The 21,173-nt window shown below is 33.7% G+C and overlaps 1 long non-coding RNA gene across 6 annotated transcripts; it reads right to left on the bottom strand.

The window, feature by feature from the left end:
• Positions 1-15,158: 15,158 nt before the first annotated feature.
• Positions 15,159-20,239, bottom strand: LOC139893738 (uncharacterized). 6 transcript variants are annotated; one of them, XR_011774684.1, is made up of 5 exons: positions 20,090-20,239; positions 16,725-17,101; positions 16,322-16,568; positions 15,589-16,233; positions 15,159-15,381 (listed from the first exon to the last, which is right to left on the bottom strand). It is a non-coding gene; the product is annotated as an uncharacterized lncRNA (long non-coding RNA). The 6 variants fall into 6 exon arrangements; XR_011774685.1 differs by having other exon boundaries at positions 16,322-16,372; positions 16,445-17,101; XR_011774688.1 differs by having other exon boundaries at positions 15,589-15,659; positions 15,895-16,233; positions 16,322-17,101.
• Positions 20,240-21,173: the final 934 nt, after the last annotated feature.

The raw sequence follows: 21,173 nt of genomic DNA on the forward strand, positions 1-21,173 counted from the left end.
GAGTAATAGTTACTATTATTATTCCTATATACTAATTGGCACCCGAAATTTGGTCGTTTTTATTATATTAAGAGTTAAAAGAATAATAGTAATAGTAATTCTTATTACTCTCCTCTGTAACCCTAATTCTTTTTAAGCCGCCACCATTTTGAGCCTCTTCCATCAACGATCTGTTGTCTCACCGGCAGGTTTGTAGCTTTTGCCTTCGTCCCTGCCGGTGGTTCGGTTATACTTGCTTTTTGTTTTAATAAGGTACCTCGTCCCTTTCCCTTGTCCGTCGTGCTTTTGGGCCCGACCTTCTTCTCCGGTTTCACTCTATTCATCCAGGCGGCGATTCCGATTTTTAATTGGCCGGGATCTGGGTGTTTATAGTGTTTGTGGGGTTTTTGAGTGGGTTCCGGTCGTCTGATGGTACTCCGTTCATCGCCGGCGTGGTCTCTCTTTTGTGGTTGTAGGCGGCGAGTTCCGTCGGAACTCTACAACCCTCTCAGTCGGCTTCGGTTTTGGTGATTGCTTGAGGTCATTGGGGTTGGTGACGGTGGTGCGTGTTTGTGTGTGAAGCCCAGCGGTACTCGGTAGTCATGATGTTGCTGGCGGCGATGGAGGGTTGGTAGCTGCTGCTGGTGGCTACTAGTAGTGGTTGCTGGACTCTCGGTGGCTGCGGGCGCCGGATTATAGTGGTTGTAGTGACCCGAACTTTTCCATAATTATATATATTAAATGATATCTAATATTAACATGATTAAATGTTTCCAACATGTTAAGCAATCAAACTTGTTAAGACTTGATTATTTGTTATGAGTTTCATGTAGACAATTGACCATCCAAGTTGACCGGCGATTCACGAACGTTAAAACTTGTAAAAACGACATGATGATATATATATATATGGGCATATATATGGTTAACATGAGATTATGATAAGTAGGTATCTCACTAAGTATATTAACAATGTGTGATATACATAAAAAATGAGAATATTGAATTATGAAGCTCGAAACGATATACATAACGATTATCGTTATAACAACGTCTTACTAAATACATATGTATTGTATTAAGATATTGATATACTATATTTAACATGATAAAATTATTATTAAGTATATCATTGAGTGTATTAACAATGAACTATACAAGTAAGATGAGACTACTAACTTAAGGATTTCGAAACAATATATATATGTAACGATTATCGTGGTAATTGTATTTTAACATATATATATATATATATATATATATATATATATATATATATATATATATATATATATATATATATATATATATATATATATATATATATATATATATATATATGATGTTAAGATATATTCATACACCATGTTATCATGTTAACATAACAATTTAACATCTCATTAGATATAATAAACAATGGGTTAACAACATTAAATGAGATTGTTAACTTAAAGGTTTCAAAACAACACTTACATGTAACAACTAACGATGACTTAACGACTCAGTTAAAATGTATATACATGTAGTATATTAAGATGTATTAATAAACTTTTGGAAGACTTCATGACATATATCAAAGTACTTCTACTTAACAAAAATGCTTAAAATAACATCCTCATTCATTTTCATCAACAATTCTACTCGTATGCACCTGTATTCGTACTCGTACAATACACAGCTTCTAAGATGTATATATTATTGGTATATACACTCAATCATCAGCTCCTTAGCAGCCCATGTGAGTCATTAAATATGTGAGAACCATCATTTGGCAACTAGCATGAAATATCTCACAAAATTACAAAAAATATTATAAATCATTCATTAATTATTTACTTGAAAACAAACTTACACATCCTTTATATCTAATCCATATACCAACGATCAAAAACACCTACAAACACTTTCATTCTTCAATTTTCTTCATCTAATTGATCTCTCTCAAGTTCTATCTTCAAGTTCTAAGTGTTCTTCATAAATTCTATAAGTTCTAGTTTCATAAAATCAAGAATACTATCAAGTTTGCAAGATTACTTCCAAGCTTTCTAATCCAATCCAAGTAACCATCTAAGCTCAAGAAATCTTTCTTATTTACAGTAAGATATTTTTCTAATACAATGTAATACTCATATTCAAACTTTGATTCAATTTCTATAACTATAACTATCTTATTTCGAGTGGAAATCTTACTTGAACTTGTTTTCGTGTCATGATTCTACTTCAAGAACTTTCAAGCCATCCAAGAATCCTTTAAAGCTAGATCAATTTTTGTCACTTCCAGTAGGTTTACCTACTAAAATTGAGGTAGTAATGATGTTCATAACATCATTCGATTCATATATATAAAACTATCTTATTCGAAGATTTGAACATGTAATCACTAGAACATAGTTTAGTTAATTCTAAACTTGTTCGCAAACAAAGTTAATCCCTCTAACTTGACTTTTAAAATCAACTAAACACATTTTCTATATCTATATGATATGCTAACTTAATGATTCAAAACCTAGAAACACGAAGAACACCGTAAAACCGGACATACGCCTTCGTAGTAACACCGCGGGCTGTTTTGGGTTAGTTAATTAAAAACTATGATAAACTTTTATTTAAAAGTTGTTCTTCTGGGAAAATGATTTTTCTTATGAACATGAAACTATATCCAAAAATCATTGTTAAACTCAAAGTGGAAGTATGTTTTTCAAAATGGTCATCAAGACGTCATTCTTTCGACTGAAATGACTACCTCTTATAATATTGACTTGTAACCTGTATTTCCGACTATAAACTTATACTTTTCTGTTTAGATTCATAAACTTAAGTTCAATATGAAACCATGGCAACTTGAATCACTCAAAACGGATTTGAAACGAAGAAATGACGGGTAAAACAAAATTGGATAAATTTGCTAGTTTTAGCTACGAAAATTTTGTAACAAATCTAGACTAAACATATCCTAACTAATTTATATTGTATTATACATATTATGAAATCTTGGGATACCATAGACACGTATACAATGTTTTGACATATCATATCGACCAATCTATATATATATTTCGGTACAACCATAGACACTCTATATGCAGTAATGTTTGAGTTAGCTATACAGGGTTGAGTTAGCTATACAGGGTTGAGGTTGATTTCAAAATAATATATATACCTTGAGTTGTGATCGAGTCTGAGACTTGTAGACACTGGGTCGTGGATTGATTCGAGATAATATATATTGCTTTATTTCTGTACATCTAACTGTGGACAACTAGTTGTAGGTTACTGACGAGGACTGCTGACTTAACAAACTCAAATCATTAAAACGTAATAAAAATGTTGTAAATATATTTTGAACATACTTTGATATATATGTACATATTTGTTATAGGTTCGTGAATCGACCAGTGGCCAAGTCTTACTTCCCGACGAAGTAAAAATCTGTGAAAGTGAGTTATATTCCCACTTTTAAAATCTAATATTTTTGGGATGAGAATACACGCAGTTCTATAAATGTTTTACGAAATAGACACAAGTAATCGAAACTACATTCTATGGTTGAATTATTAAACCGAATATGCCCCTTTTAGCTTGGTAGCCTAAGAATTAGGGAACTGGCCCCTAATTGACGCGAATCCTAAAGGTAGATCTACGGGAACTAACAACCCCCATTCTGAAATTTGGAATGCTTTAGTACTTCGAGGTTATCATGTCCGATGGGTGTCCCGGAATGATGGGAATATTCTATATGCATCTTGTTAATGTCGGTTACCAGGTGTTCACCATATGAATGATTTTTGTCTCTATGCAGTTTGCGAAATGCCTGATATGAGATGTGTTATAAAAATGAAATCTTGTGGTCTATTATTATGATTTGATAATACATAGGCTAAACCTATAACTCACCAACATTTTTGTTGACGTTTTAAGCATGTTTATTCTCAGGTGATTATTAAGAGCTTCCGCTGTTGCATACTAAAATAAGGACAGGATTTGGAGTCGATGCTTGTATGATATTGTGTAAAAACTGCATTCAAGAAACTTATTTCGATGTAATATATTTTTATTGTAAACCATTATGTAATGGTCGTGTGAAAACGGTATATTTTAGATTATCATTATTTGATAATCTATGTAATGCTTTTTAAACCTTTATCGATAAAATAGAAGTTATGGTTGTTTTAAAAATGAATGCAGTCTTTGAAAAAGTCTCATATAGAGGTCAAAACCTCGCGACGAAATCAATTAATATGGAACGTTTATAATCTATATGAACGGGACATTTCAGTTGGTATCCGAGCGTTAGCCTTAGAGAACCAGAAATTGCATTAGTGTGTGTCTAACCGAGTTTGTTAGGATGCATTAGTGAGTCTAGACTTCGACCGTGTTTTCTTTAAAAACGATTGCTTAACACTTTTTGTTGGAAACTATATATTATTAACATGCAAATATTATGTGATATAATAATCTCTTAACGTATTTGATATTGTGTGATAGATGTCTACCTCTAGTACAAATCCCATCGACTCACCTAATAATAATGAAGAGTCGAATATATTTTGGGAAGATTCATAAATTCCCGACGAGGAACCGGAAGAAGAGGAACCGGAAGAGGAGGAACCTGAAGAAGAGGAATTGGAAGAAGAGGTTCCGGATGAGGAAATATTAGGAACCACAGAAAAACAGATAAATAAAAGAAAATCCTCAACCAATTGACCAAAGTTAATAATGGTCAATGGTGTTTCCGCCGAGGAAGCAAAATATTGGGAAGATTACCAATTTTCCGATGAATCGGATCCCGATGAGGATTTCGATGATGTTATAGAAATTACCTCGACCCAATTTGAAAAAGCAAAAGAAAATAATGAGGGAAAGGGCATCAAAATAGAGAAACCTGATTCCAACCCCGATGAACTTTATATGTATCGTCAACACCCGTATTTCTTAAGTTGTAACAATAATCCGGGAACCTCTAAGCCACCAGGTTTTTCTAAAACATTTGTGAAAACAACGGCTCGTATTAGAGGAACATCATATATCCCTAGAAAATTAGCAAAACAAAACAGGTCCAAAGAAGAAGAAACTAGTGAGTCGGAATAAAGAGTTGTAATCATGAGGCGTAAAATATGTAAAATAAGTGTGTTTGTATTTTTCTTGTTGTATGTAAAAATTGCTTGTATTATTTGATAATTATCTTTTACGAATCTAACCCTCGTCTATTTTTACAGTATAAAAACAAAAATGGATGTTAAGGATAGACAACCAAAAATTTTAGAAGACCTATCCAGGGACATGATTGATGAAATCTTGTCTAAAGTTGGTCAGAATTCGTCGGCACAATTATTTACGGCGAAATTAGTGTCTAGAACATTTGATTAACGTTTCAGGCATGCCTTAGTTTATAAAAGGCTTTCATTTGAAAGATGGGGTATATCACATTGGGGAGACCGTAAGTTACGCCGTGTTTTCTTTAAAGCGTTAAATGAGGGGAACCCAAATGCAATTTTTCGTTACGGGTTGAGAACCTATTTTGATTCAACATATCCCAACCTAGGACTTCGTGAGTTAGAAAGAGCTTCTAACATGCAACATAAAGAAGCGTGTTATGCTTACGGGTTCGTGATGTTCGCTTCTCTCCAAAGTGAGAAAAAGAACTTAGAATTACGACTGTTAAATAAAACATTCCCACAAGTGACGGATTCAGTAGTTGGGGTGAGAAATAAGGTTTTTAGATTATTACGGGGCTGTTGGGCATTACGAAACCCTCGTCCTTTTGACGACGTTACAACATGCTGCCCAGCCAACGGTCATAACGGTTATTTTCCACAAGACCAAGGATGAGAAGTAGTCTTAGTAAAACCAGAATGCATGACTTGTTTCTGGACTTATGAATTACGTGTTTTTATTGCCTTTGCTGAACAACTTGCGTATTAACTAGGATTGTTGTCACAACTATTTTGTATCAAAGTGATTGTGTGCTATATTTCATGCTATATGTATAATAGCGGTATTGTAAGTTTGTAAGTTTGTAAATTTTTGTATAAAAGTTTGAACGCGAAATATTATTATAATCAGTTTTTCATATAGAATTGTAGTAGTTGAATGGTATATTAGCTACTAAGTATGAACTTAACGGGTAGGTACTACCCGAATTAAAACTATAAAACGCTAATATGAAGAAAAAGCTTTTATAAATGAGTTCATATTATGCTACGAAATACTATTGACTACTCTTAATATTCTATATGATTAACTTAATTCTTTTGGGCTATTTTTGAAGGAAATGGCACCGACGACTCGTCAGAATTTGAACATGAGCGAGGAAGACTTCCGTGTTTTCCTTGCAGCAAACATTGCAGTACAGGCTGCAATGCAAAACAACAACAATAACTCTGAATCTAGCAATGCAAATAACGCCACAAGAAATCGTGTAGGATGCTCCTACAAAAATTCATTGCCTGTAAACCTCTGGAATTCGATGGAACCGAGGCTCCAATCGGATTGAAACGGTTGACCGAAAAGGTTGAATCGGTGTTTGCCATAAGTAAGTGTACTGAAGAAGACAAAGTAAAGTATGCTACGCATACCTTCACAGGTACTGCGTTAACATGGTGGAATACCTATCTAGAACAAGTGGGACAAGATGCTGCGTAGGCACTACCGTGGTCAGCATTCAAACATCTGATGAATGAGCAGTATCGTCCCAGAAGCTAGGTCAACAAGCTAAAAGTAGAGCTTAAGGGATTACGAACACAAGGATTCGATATTACCACATACGAACGACGATTCATGGAGTTGTGCTTATTGTGCCCGAGAGCGTTTGAAGATGAAGAGGAGAAAATCGACGCATTTGTAAAAGGGTTACCAAAAAGGATCCAAGAAGATATAAGTTCACACGAGCCCGCTTCCATACAAAAGGCGAGTCGAATGGCTCATAAACTCATAAATTAGATTGAGGAAAGAGTTAAAGAGCATGCGGCCGAAGAAGCCAACACGAAACAAATCAAAAGAAAGTGGGAAGAAACCAGTGACAAGGGTCACAATTTTAACAATCAACACAACAATCACAACTTCAATCGCACCAAACAATCATTCCAACAACAACTACAACAATCATCCTAACAACAATAACCACCACAACAATCGTCCCAACATCAATAACAACCGCAACAACAACAATTCCTATAACACCAATAATCAGAAAAAGCCATGCCAAAGGTGTGAAGAGTACCACCCGAATGAGTTCTGCACGACATTTTGCACCAAGTGTAAAAGAACTGGCCATGGTGCGAGAAAGTGTGAGGTCTACGGCCCAATGAATAACAGAAATAAAAGAACAGATAATGTCGGAACAAGTAATGCCGCCTTTGTTTGTTATGGATGTGGAAAACCGGGCCACATTAGGAGTAATTGCCCGAACCCAGAGAAAAATAATGGGCAAAGTCGTGGAAGAGTTTTCAATATTAATACGGCAGAAGCGCAGGAACACCCGAAGCTTGTTACGGGTACGTTTCTCATTGACAATAAATCTGCTTATGTTTTATTTGATTCGGGTGCGGATAGGAGCTATATGAGTAGAGATTTTTGTGCCAAATTAAGTTGTCCATTGACGCCTTTGGATAATAAATTTTTACTCGAATTAGCAAACGGTAAATTAATTTCAGCAGATAATATATGTCGGAATCGAGAAATTAAACTGGTTAGCGAAACGTTTAAGATTGATTTAATACCAGTAGAGTTAGGGTGTTTTGATGTGATAATCAGCATGGACTGGTTGAAAGAGGTGAAAGGAGAGATCGTTTGTTACAAAAATGCGATTCGCATCATACGAGAAAAAGGAAAACCCTTAATGGTGTACGGAGAAAAGAGCAACGCGAAACTAAAACTTATTAGTAATTTGAAGGCGCAAAAACTAATAAGAAAAGGTTGCTATGCTGTTCTAGCACATGTCGAGAAAGTACAAACCGAAGAAAAGAACATCAATGATGTTCCCGTCGCAAAAGAGTTTCCCGATGTATTTCCAAAAGAATTACCTGGATTACCTCCACACCGATCCGTTGAATTTCAAATAGACTTGGTACCAGGAGCTGCACCAATAGCCCGTGCTCCATATAGACTTGCACCCAGTGAAATGAAGGAACTCCAGAGCCAATTACAAGAACTTTTAGAGCGAGGTTTCATTCGACCAAGCACGTCACCGTGGGGAGCCCCTGTTTTGTTTGTCAAGAAGAAAGATGGTACATTCAGGTTGTGTATCGACTATCGAGAGTTGAACAAACTTACCATCAAGAACCGTTACCCACTACCGAGAATCGACGACTTATTTGATCAACTACAAGGTTCGTCAGTTTATTCGAAGATTGATTTACGTTCCGGATATCATCAAATGCGGGTGAAGGAGGATGATATTCCGAAGACTGCTTTTAGGACGCGTTACGGTCATTACGAGTTTATGGTTATGCTGTTTGGTTTAACTAACGCACCAGCTGTGTTCATGGACCTCATAAACTGAGTGTGTGGGCCATATCTTAACAAGTTTGTCATTGTCTTCATCGATGATATACTTATCTACTCAAAGAATGATCAAGAGCACGAAGAACATTTAAGAAAAGTGCTAGAGTTGTCGAGGAAAGAAAAACTGTACGCTAGTTTTCAAAGTGTGCATTTTGGTTGAAAGAAGTTCAATTTCTCGGTCACATAGTGAACAAAGAAGGTATTCAGGTGGATCCGGCAAAGATTGAAACCGTTGAAAAGTGGGAAACCCCGAAAAATCCGAAGCATATACGTCAATTTTTAGGACTAGCTGGTTACTACAGAAGATTCATCCAAGATTTTTCCAAAATAGCAAAACCCTTGACTGCATTAACGCATAAAGGGAAGAAATTTGAATGGAAGGATGAGCAGGAGAAAGCGTTTTAATTGTTGAAGAAAAAGTTAACTACGACACCTATATTATCATTGCCTGAAGGGAATGATGATTTTGTGATATATTGTGACGCCTCAAAGCAAGGCCTCGGTTGTGTATTAATGCAACGAATGAAGGTAATTGCTTATGCATCTAGACAATTGAAGATTCACGAGCAGAATTATACGACACATGATTTGGAATTAGGCGCGGTTGTTTTTGCATTAAAAACTTGGAGACACTACTTATATGGGGTCAAAAGTATCATATATACCGACCATAAAAGTCTTCAGCATATATTTAATCAGAAACAACTGAACATGAGGCAGCGTAGATGGATTGAATTGTTAAATGATTATGATTTTGAGATTCGTTACCACCCAGAGAAGGCGAATGTGGTAGCCGACGCTTTGAGTAGAAAGGACAGAGAACCTATGCGGGTAAAAGCTATGAATATAATTATTCGTACTAACCTTACTACTCAAATAAAGGAGGCGCAGCAGGGAGTTGTAAAAGAACGAAAGTTGAAGAATGAAATGCCTAAAGGATCGGAGAAACATCTTAATATTCGGGAAGACGGAACCCGGTATAGGACTGAAAGAATTTGGGTATCAAAGTTTGGAGATATGAGAGAAAAGGTACTTAAGGAAGCACATAAAACCATATATTCAATACATCCCGGAGCGGGGAAGATGTACAAAGATATCAAGAAACACTTTTGGTGGCCGAGTATGAAAGCCGATATTGCTAAATACATAGGAGAATGTTTGACGTGTTCTAAAGTCAAAGCTGAACATCAGAAACCATCGGGTCTACTTCAACAACCTGAAATCCCAGAATGGAAATGGAAAAACATTACCATGGATTTCATTACTAAATTGCCAAGGACTGCAAGTGATTATGATACTATTTGGGTAATAGTCGATCGTCTTACCAAATCAGCACACTTTCTGCCAATGAGAGAAGATGATAAAATGGAGAAGTTGGCACGATTATATTTAAAGGAAGTTGTCTCCAGACATGGAATACCAATCTCTATTATCTCTGATAGGGATGGCAGATTTGTTTCAAGGTTTTGGCAGACACTGCAACAAGCATTGGGGACTCGTCTAGACATGAGTACTGCTTATCATCCACAAACTGATGGGCAAAGTGAAAGGACGATACAGACCCTTGAAGACATGCTACGAGCATGTGTTATCGATTTCAGAAACAGTTGGGATTGACACCTACCGTTAGCAGAATTTTCCTACAACAACAGTTACCATTCAAGTATTGAAATGGCGCCGTTTGAAGCACTTTATAGTAGAAACTGTAGGTCTTCGATTTGTTGGAGTGAAGTGGGGGATAGACAGATTACGGGTCCGGAGATAATACAAGAAACTACCGAGAAAATCATTCAAATTCAACAACGATTGAAAATTTCCCAGAGTCGACAAAAAAGCTACGCGGACAGTAAAAGAAAAGATATAGAATTTGAGATTGGAGAAATGATCATGCTTAAGGTTTCACCTTGGAAAGGCGTTGTTCGATTTGGTAAACGGGGGAAACTAAATCCAAGGTACATTGGACCATTCAAGATTATAGATCGTGTCGGACCAGTAACTTACCAACCTGAGTTACCTCAACAACTCGCGGCTGTACATAACATTTTCCACGTCTCGAATTTGAAGAAATGTTTTGCTAAAGAAGATCTCACTATTTCATTAGACGAAATTCAAATCAACGAAAAACTTCAATTCATTGAAGAACCCGTCGAAATAATGGATCGTGAGGTTAAAAGACTTAAGCAAAACAAGATACCAATTGTTAAGGTTCGATGGAATGCTCGTAGAGGATCCGAGTTCACCTGGGAGCGTGAAAATCAGATGAAGAAGAAATATCCGCACCTATTTTCAGAAGATTCGTCAACACCTTCTACAGCTTAAAATTTCGGGACGAAATTTATTTAACGGGTAAGTACTGTAGTGACCCGAACTTTTCCATAATTATATATATTAAATGATATCTAATATTAACATGATTAAATATTTTCAACATGTTAATCAATCAAACTTGTTAAGACTTGATTATTTGTTATGAGTTTCATGTAGACAATTGACCACCCAAGTTGACTGGCGATTCACGAACGTTAAAACTTGTAAAAACAACATAATGATATATATATGGGCATATATATGGTTAACATGAGATTATGATAAGTAAGTATCTCACTAAGTATATTAACAATGTGTGATATACATAAAAAATGAGAATATTGAATTATGAAGCTCGAAACGATATACATAACGATTATCGTTATAACAATGTCTTACTAAATACATATGTATTGTATTAAGATATTGATATACTATATTTAACATGATAAAATAATAATTAAGTATATCATTGAGTGTATTAACAACGAACTATACAAGTAAGATGAGACTACTAACTTAAGGATTTCGAAACAATATATATATGTAACGATTATCGTTGTAATTGTATTTTAACATATATATATATATATATATATATATATATATATATATATATATATATATATATATATATATATATATATATATATATAGATGTTAAGATATATTCATACACCATGTTATCATGTTAACATAACAATTTAACATCTCATTAGATATAATAAACAATGGGTTAACAACATTAAATGAGAAGGTTTCAAAACAATACTTACATGTAACGACTAACGATGACTTAACGACTCAGTTAAAATGTATATACATGTAGTATATTAAGATGTATTAATACACTTTTAGAAGACTTCATGACATATATCAAAGTACTTCTACTTAACAAAAATGCTTAAAATTACATCCTCATTTATTTTCATCAACAATTCTACTCGTATGCACCCGTATTCGTACTCGTACAATACACAGCTTCTAAGATGTATATACTATTGGTATATACACTCAATCATCAGCTCCTTAGCAGCCCATGTGAGTCATTAAATATGTGAGAATCATCATTTGGCAACTAGCATGAAATATCTCACAAAATAACAAAAAATATTATAAATCATTCATGAATTATTTGTATGAAAATAAACTTACACATCCTTTATATCTAATCCATATACCAACGATCAAAAACACCTACAAACACTTTCATTCTTCAATTTTCTTCATCTAATTGATCTCTCTCAAGTTCTATCTTCAAGTTCTAAGTGTTCTTCATAAATTCTATAAGTTCTAGTTTCATAAAATCAAGAATACTATCAAGTTTGCAAGATTACTTCCAAGCTTTCTAATCCAATCCAAGTAACCATCTAAGCTCAAGAAATCTTTCTTATTTACAGTAAGATATCTTTCTAATACAAGGTAATACTCATATTCAAACTTTGATTCAATTTCTATAACTATAACTATCTTATTTCGAGTGGAAATCTTACTTGAACTTGTTTTCGTGTCATGATTCTACTTCAAGAACTTTCAAGCCATCCAAGAATCCTTTGAAGCTAGATCAATTTTTTTCACTTCCAGTAGGTTTACCTACTAAAATTGAGGTAGTAATGATATTCCTAACATCATTCGATTCATATATATAAAACTATCTTATTCGAAGATTTGAACATGTAATCACTAGAACATAGTTTAGTTAATTCTAAACTTGTTCGCAAACAAAGTTAATCCCTCTAACTTGAATTTTAAAATCAACTAAACACATGTTCTATATCTATATGATATGCTAACTTAATGATTTAAAATTTGGAAACACGAAGAACACCGTAAAATCGGACATACGCCTTCGTAGTAACACCGCGGGCTGTTTTGGGTTAGTTAATTAAAAACTATGATAAACTTTTATTTAAAAGTTGTTCTTCTGAGAAAATGATTTTTCTTATGAACATGAAACTATATCCAAAATCATGGTTAAACTCAAAGTGGAAGTATGTTTTTCAAAATGGTCATCAAGACGTCGTTCTTTCGACTGAAATGACTACCTCTTATAATATTGACTTGTAACCTGTATTTCTGACTATAAACTTATACTTTTCTGTTTAGATTCATAAACTTAAGTTCAATATGAAACCATGGCAACTTGAATCACTCAAAACGGATTTGAAACGAAGAAATGACGGGTAAAACAAAATTGGATAAATTTGCTAGTTTTAGCTACGAAAATTTTGTAACAAATCTAGACTAAACATATCCTAACTAATTTATATTGTATTATACATATTATGAAATCTTGGGATACCATAGACACGTATACAATGTTTTGACATATCATATCGACCCATCTATATATATATATTTCGGTACAACCATAGACACTCTATATGCAGTAATATTTGAGTTAGCTATACAGGGTTGAGGTTGATTCCAAAATAATATATATACCTTGAGTTGTGATTGAGTCTGAGACTTGTAGATACTGGGTCGTGGATTGATTAGAGATAATATATATTGCTTTATTTCTGTACATCTAACTATGGACAACTAGTTGTAGGTTACTGACGAGGACTGCTGACTTAACAAACTCAAATCATTAAAACGTAATAAAAATGTTGTAAATATATTTTGAACATACTTTGATATATATGTACATATTTGTTATAGGTTCGTGAATCGACCAGTGGCCAAGTCTTACTTTCCGACGAAGTAAAAATCTGTGAAAGTGAGTTATAGTCCCACTTTTAAAATCTAATATTTTTGGGATGAGAATACATGCAGTTCTATTAATGTTTTACGAAATAGACACAAGTAATCGAAACTACATTCTATGGTTGAATTATTAAACCGAATATGCCCCTTTTAGCTTGGTAGCCTAAGAATTAGGGAACTGGCCCCTAATTGACGCGAATCCTAAAGGTAGATCTACGGGAACTAACAACCCCCATTCTGAAATTTGGAATGCTTTAGTACTTCGAGTTTATCATGTTCGATGGGTGTCCCGGAATGATGGGGATATTCTATATGCATCTTGTTAATATCGGTTACCAGGTGTTCACCATATGAATGATTTTTGTCTCTATGCAGTTTGCGAAATGCCTGATATGAGATGTGTTATAAAAATGAAATCTTGTGGTCTATTATTACGATTTGATAATATATAGGTTAAACCTATAACTCACCAACATTTTTGTTGACGTTTTAAGTATGTTTATTCTCAGGTGATTATTAAGAGCTTCCGCTGTTGCATACTAAAATAAGGACATGACTTGGAGTCGATGCTTGTATGATATTGTGTAAAAACTGCATTCAAGAAACTTATTTCGATGTAATATATTTTTATTGTAAACCATTATGTAATGGTCGTGTGAAAACGGTATATTTTAGATTATCATTATTTGATAATCTATGTAATGTTTTTTTAAACCTTTATCGATAAAATAGAAGTTATGGTTGTTTTAAAAATGAATGCAGACTTTGAAAAACGTCTCATATAGAGGTCAAAACCTCGCGACGAAATCAATTAATATGGAACGTTTATAATCTATATGAACGGGACATTTAAGTGGTTGGTTGTGGTGGTTGCCATTGGCCGAGGTTGGTGGTTACCGGCAGTAGCTGGCCGCTATGAGGTTGGTGATGATAAGTTTTATTTGCTTATTTTTGTTTTTGAACAACGGTAGGGAGTCACTGATGGGTCTCACTAGAAGTATAATATATTTTTTGTCCACATCGAGACTCGAACTCATAACCTTAAGGTTAATAGTCTTCTTGATATTGCTGAACCAGAAGTCATTCGATAATTTTTTCCTTATTTGATAGCATATGAGTAAATATATATATTTCTATTAAAAAATTATTGGCATAATAAGCATTTAAAACAAGTATTGAGAAGTCCTTTTTTTTTTATAATTAACATGTGTATCCAACCATTTTTTTAACTGGTCAATCTCATGGCGACTACCCGCTTTACGAACAGCTCGAAGTCATTGCAGGCGAACTTTCATTGCAGGTGAAGTCCTTTTGCTTGTGTGATATGCTTTTTCTTTTAACACCTAAACATATATTCTACGCATAGTCAATTTAGTTAATTGGTAAATTTTGTTCACCAAGTCATATAAATCAATATATGAAGCTAATTAAATGATTTCTGATTACATTCTATTGATATTGATATTGAATATTCAATTTGATTGTAACTTAGAATTATAAGCGCCCAATATTATATTATATGAATCCATATTACGTTGACATTAGAAGAAAGCAAGAGGCTTCTTCTCTCTTGTTTTGTTTATTAAGTTAATTAAATGATTAAAGAAATGTTTTACTTTATAATATGTTCTCACTTTATAATATTAACTAGAAAAGTGACGGACCGTGCGTTGCGGCGGTCTAGTTTAGATGCACATTTGTGGTAGCTGCATTTGAATATCTACATAGCTTATAGGTTCAAAAGTGATATATATAAACAGAATGAGAAGTACTAATCTTTATGTGTAAAAGTACAACAAATTATATGTGAAGATAAGGACATGGTGCAGTATTCATTGGCCTTCTAGTCTTTTGTTTTTAATCGTGCTTCCTTATTTCCTTTGCCTGCATAGTGTATAATTGCCACAATTAGTACAAACATCACCTATACATGGTACACTGATAGTCAACTTTGATGAGCACATATAAGGTGATGGTGTCTGGAGTTTCATTAATAACTTTACATTATCATTCTAAACATTCAAATTAAATACACTCATGAAAAGAATGTGTCAATTGTACATGATGCAAACGAATTCTTTAAATATTTACCTCTAAGGAAATAACATCAAATCTTTGATTGATGTAGCAGTTCGATATCAAGACCAGTTTGAGCAGATATCCTAATATGAAAGGATAACATTACAATTATTATTTGAAAAATAATAAAACCAAGTATTTGAGATCATGGAATATAAATACTTATAAGGTAAATCGGTTATGTTAAAAGCTTGTAGCTAATGCATAACCAATTATTGGAAAAATAATCAAAAAACAATACCTGGACAAATGAGTTACCGTAAATAAGTGGAAAAAGCAAATGAAAATATGTGGACAATGGTTTACAAAAACCGTTACATGTACGCTTGTTTTCGAGTGCGCTCCAGCTGATCAGCAACAGCTGCAGAAGCACCAACACCACCACCAGTTTCTCACAGTAGCAATAGCATCAGCATCAACAACTTGTTGTGGCTTTGTCGATGTTTATGTTTCTGGACACATGTAGAAACGTAACACCTACACACAAAACACTTGATATAATAGTACGGAGTAATAAACTAAAATAACATAAAGAAGTAGTGTTTTGTGCTTAGACAGTTTAACAAAAGCTTGTCTAAGTACTAAACAAAATTAGTGAGGCGATCGTAATGCAGGCTTAGTCCTTCTTTCTTTTAGATCCCTCTGGGTCTTTGCCATCTGTTATAGGAACCATTTTTTTCATTTAGTTGGTTTAATAGGAAGGAATGTATGGAGCAATAAGTGAATTTATGTGTTTAGTAGTTACCTGGATTTAAATAGTAATAGACGTAACAGAGATCCAGAGATTTCAGTTTTCCTGTTTGTGCAGTTATATTAGTAATAATATGAGTAATGTTGACTACTACATGGAAATCGGCATAGTTTTTACTATCATATTTCTTGGCCCAGCAAGTACTTGCGGCTAAGAGAACTGGTGTTCCAGTGAGTTATACGCAGCCATGTCGAAATTATATGCATGATTGTTCCATAGTGCCAAAGATATGGCGTGACACCTGTGTAGGTTGTAATGGTCGATTAAGAAAAAAATATAGAAAATTTGTTTTCTTGAACACAATGATATAAAACATAACCATGATAGAACACACTGCATAAGCGATAAGCACCGTATAAACACAAAACGTATTTAAAAGAACAGTCGTATAGTTTACCTGAGGTCGAATAGCTCGATAACTCTTTTGTTTTTGTTTCTTGTTGGGCCTGATGTTGCTAACGCTCTGGATACAGTCAAGGAAATATGTAAGGACATACGTGAGTGTCTTTTTGTGTGGTAGAAGTTGTCTCCAATATTTCAAGGATAATGTATCTGTGTTGAATTTGTCAACGTGAACTCGACTGTTTATATAATCATAGGTATAGAACTCGAAGTAATGATTTGGGAAGTTGTCAGGTGATATTGGTTTGAAGTCGGGTCTACGAGAATATACACATAAACAAATAACTCGAAAGACAAATAATATCAGCATACCATCACCAGCAAGCATTATGGAATCCTTATGAACCGAGACAATTGTTTGTGCTGAAGCACCTTGTGACGATCGCTCCAAATCCACTTGGACGAACACGTCATTCATCGATTTCATTGCGAGGTATTTGACCTCTATATGATACGTTTTGTAAACATTGCATTCTTTTGAAAAGGCACATCATAAATGAATATTTAAATCAAAGGTTTTCGACATCTGATGATTTTTACATATAGACAATCACTGTAATATAATAGTTTACAATAATACTTCTGTTGACAATGCAGTCAAAATAAGATAGATGGTGATGATTTGTGAATGCAACGTTTTCTCGAATAAAGCATGTATGACTCCATGCACATATCTTGTATAACATATAAGCAAACAGCGGAAGACTTCTAGGGAACCTGAGAATAAACATGCTAACAAGTGTCAACACAAAGGTTGGTGAGTTCATAGTTTTAATGTTTCATATAATCTTAATATAAAGGTGGATCACAAGATTTCAGTTGTTTCATCCAGAAACGTTTATCAAAATATTCTATAAGATTGAGCACCCTGGTAACTAAACTTTTACGTCTATATAATAAGTACCCCTGTTTTAACATACATGCAACCAACATGTACAATACACGCAAACCAACGTGTACTAAACTCAAATAGCATACATCTGTTTTATAGTTCAGGCTAGGGTTTCTATACCTGGAACAGACGGGGATGTCAAACCCTATGGATCCATATATAACTACTCGCGCACACCAGTTCTTATAACCGGTAGTTACTAGTTACCAAAGCTAAGGGATTTTCGGTTCAAACTCAGTGTAGAATTTAGTACGTACTTGTATCCATTGCGTTTAAAATAAAGTGCATGTATTCTCAGCCCAAAAATATAGATTGCAAAAGCAATTAAAGAGGGAGCAAATGAAACTCACCTTAGCAGCACATAAAGTCGTTCACCGAAATGTGACCGAAACTCGGAATACCAAATAACCGTAGATCTCAACCTAGAGAACATATGTTGGTCAATAAATGTCTATCAAGCTAGGTCAGGTCATAGTGTATCACAATCCTAATGCTCGAGACCGACATACAAAAGTTATCCAAAGTCGTTTCAAAAAGTCAATCTGACTCAATACTATAGTTGAATGATCATGGCAATCGAAACATTCTAACATTTCACATAGTTTCCCAATTCTTGTAAAATTAAGCTATAGTTTTTATAAGGCTTTAAAATATGATAAACAATTAATTTTGACAATTGCTCAACAAGACGAGACGTGCCTTATATAGAAATTCATTTACTCGATTAGTAATATTTGAAAATCCAATTTATCAATCTTATAAACAAGTTGTTTAAATATTAATTGCATATTCAAAAGCAATTCAATTAATGTCAATCATAATTCAGTTGACCATATCTTTAAATTCGTTCATCGAAATTACGCGATTTCTAAATGAAAAGTTATTGATTTTTCGCCAGCTTTTCAAAAACATGCATATCATATACCTTTTATCAGTAATTTATGTATTTAATTCGTGATTCATCATAAACTGTTTAACGACGAAATTTAGCATACAAGCATGCATAAACATATATACTCGAGCACTAGACATGGATACACTTTTAATATATAAAAGATAAGATATGAATGCTCACGTATCAATATTGTGATTTAATATTGCAGGAAAGTACGTAGACGCAACGAAGATGATAAACACTAGGTTTGACTTGCGAACAATACCCACGAACATTACACATAACCTCCATAGTTATAACCTATAGTTTCCTTAGCTCTATCTTGCTCGAAAACCATTTTGAAATCATTTGGACATAACCTCGTCGTAGTATTTTATGTATAATACTAATAATTATTATACTACTAATAATAATAATAAGATTAATAATAATATTAATCTTAATAATAACAACAACAACAACAACAACAATAATAATAATAATAATAATAATAATAATAATAATAATAATAATAATAATAATAATAATAATAAAATAAATTAAATAAATATACGGAGTAATATTAGAGAAAGAGGGATAGATAGATTCAACTGGAACCAGATCGAGCTTTTATAGTACCTGACTTGAAACAGTACCCCATGCGATCGCATGGGGTTTAGCCTCCTTGGCCATGCGATCGCATGGCTATGGGATCCAGCTCACAATCGTTTTGTACACTAACTTGTCGATATATTATTATAATATAAATATAATATATTTAATTTATATAATTAATTATATATTATATTATATTCACGTGCATAGTTGACTTGTAATTTTTGGTCCGCTGACTCGTACGTTGTTACTCGACTTATGACCCGGTTCCAGTTTCTAGAATGCATTTTCGTACGCTTAGAAAACTAGTACTTTTAGTTACGCGACGTGTACCTTTATCAAAAATTAAACTTAATCATTGATAAACTATGTCACTCGAAGTGTAGCTTTAATCAATTAAGTGTTTTGGTTATTTGCTTCTGTAAATCATCGTCTCGTAGTATATACATATACATATATACATTTTTATTTTAAAATAGTGGTTTACTGTAGCAAATTTACTGTAGCAAAGTTTTTGTTTTACTGTAGCAAATAGTGATTTTCGAAAACACTGTAGCTTTTCGGGTACTGTAACAATTCGAAAATACTGTAGCAAATTAGTGTTTTACTGGTTCATCTTAAATGTTTTAGTTAACTTATATAAATATCAATCGAATCAATAATCGAATGTTACTATCGTTTACTAAATAACTTGAAATCATATATATATATATATATATATATATATATATATATATATATATATATATATATATATATATATATATATATATATATATATATATATATTTGCACATTAAGTTATATATATATATTGTTCGTGAATCTTCGAGAACAGTCAAAGAATAATTGATTACATGAATATAGTTCCAAAACTTTCGTGACTCAACATTACAGACTTTGCTTATTGTGTCGAAAACATTAAATCATTTAAAGATAAAGTTTAAATTTGGTCAAAAATTTCCGGGTTGTCACACACCTGCTGGATGAGTATTCCCAGGTAACAAAATATCACAGGGTTCAATTCCCCCACTATGCAAGACAACATTACCACTAATTCTTCTTTTATTATCTAACAACCGCATACTGCATTCTTTGTGAACTACCCGAAAATATAATACCAACACCAAAAACAACACCAAAACCACCAGGTTGAGTTCCACTACAATTGTCGAACTTTTGTTTTAGTATAAGACATATTACTAACATATACTAAAACCATATAAAGTAAAGTATTAACAATCAAAACAAATCAAATAATTATTAAGTAACGAAACATCAATGGCGGTAACAAACAAACATTGTAACCTTATAAGGAAAGACAACAAAGAAAAGTAACTAACCGACCAACCTGCAAGTAGATAGTGGCGAAATATTAAAAACAACAACTACACGAACAACCTGTAGCATAACCAAAATCAGAAGAGGTTAAAATGACCAAAAAATTACCCGAATAAAAAAAAATAGCCAATAACATAAATCAATCATAAGCAATCGATATCATAAATCAAAGAGTAAAGAAATCGAACCTGTATATAGATGACTGTAGTCACGACGGCTTCAAATGATTCGAGAAATTATATTCCGAATACCAAAAGGCTGCAACAAAATTCAAAAGCCTAGGGTTGAAGTACAATCGCTACCAGGAGGGAAAAACCCTAAGGTTGAATGATAAGCCGATAGGGTAAAGACCCTATAGAAAAAAGCTGTGAAATCCAGACCCTAGGGTTTAAATCGAAACCGTGACAGCAGATAGGTAAACATTAGGGTTGGGTGATGTTTAGGCGGGAAAATCCAAAAAACCCACGGGTTACTGCTGTTGTTTGAGAAGGGTTTGGAAACCCTGGATTTGTGAGGTGAGTGAAGGTAGAAGAAGGAAGGAGAGTGAAGGTGAGGAAGAATCATCCAGAAGTTTTGGGATTAGGTTGTTTAAATAAGGGAAGGGGATGTTGTTTTGTTTTTTTTGTTGAAGTGAGCGATCAAAACCTGGGTGACATGTAGTATGTAGGTTAATAATAATAAGTTTAACTGCATGAGTTGTACTTATGCCTTATTTAGAGTTA

This window comes from Rutidosis leptorrhynchoides, chromosome 2, assembly GCF_046630445.1.
Source record: "Rutidosis leptorrhynchoides isolate AG116_Rl617_1_P2 chromosome 2, CSIRO_AGI_Rlap_v1, whole genome shotgun sequence".
NCBI lineage: Eukaryota > Viridiplantae > Streptophyta > Magnoliopsida > Asterales > Asteraceae > Rutidosis > Rutidosis leptorrhynchoides.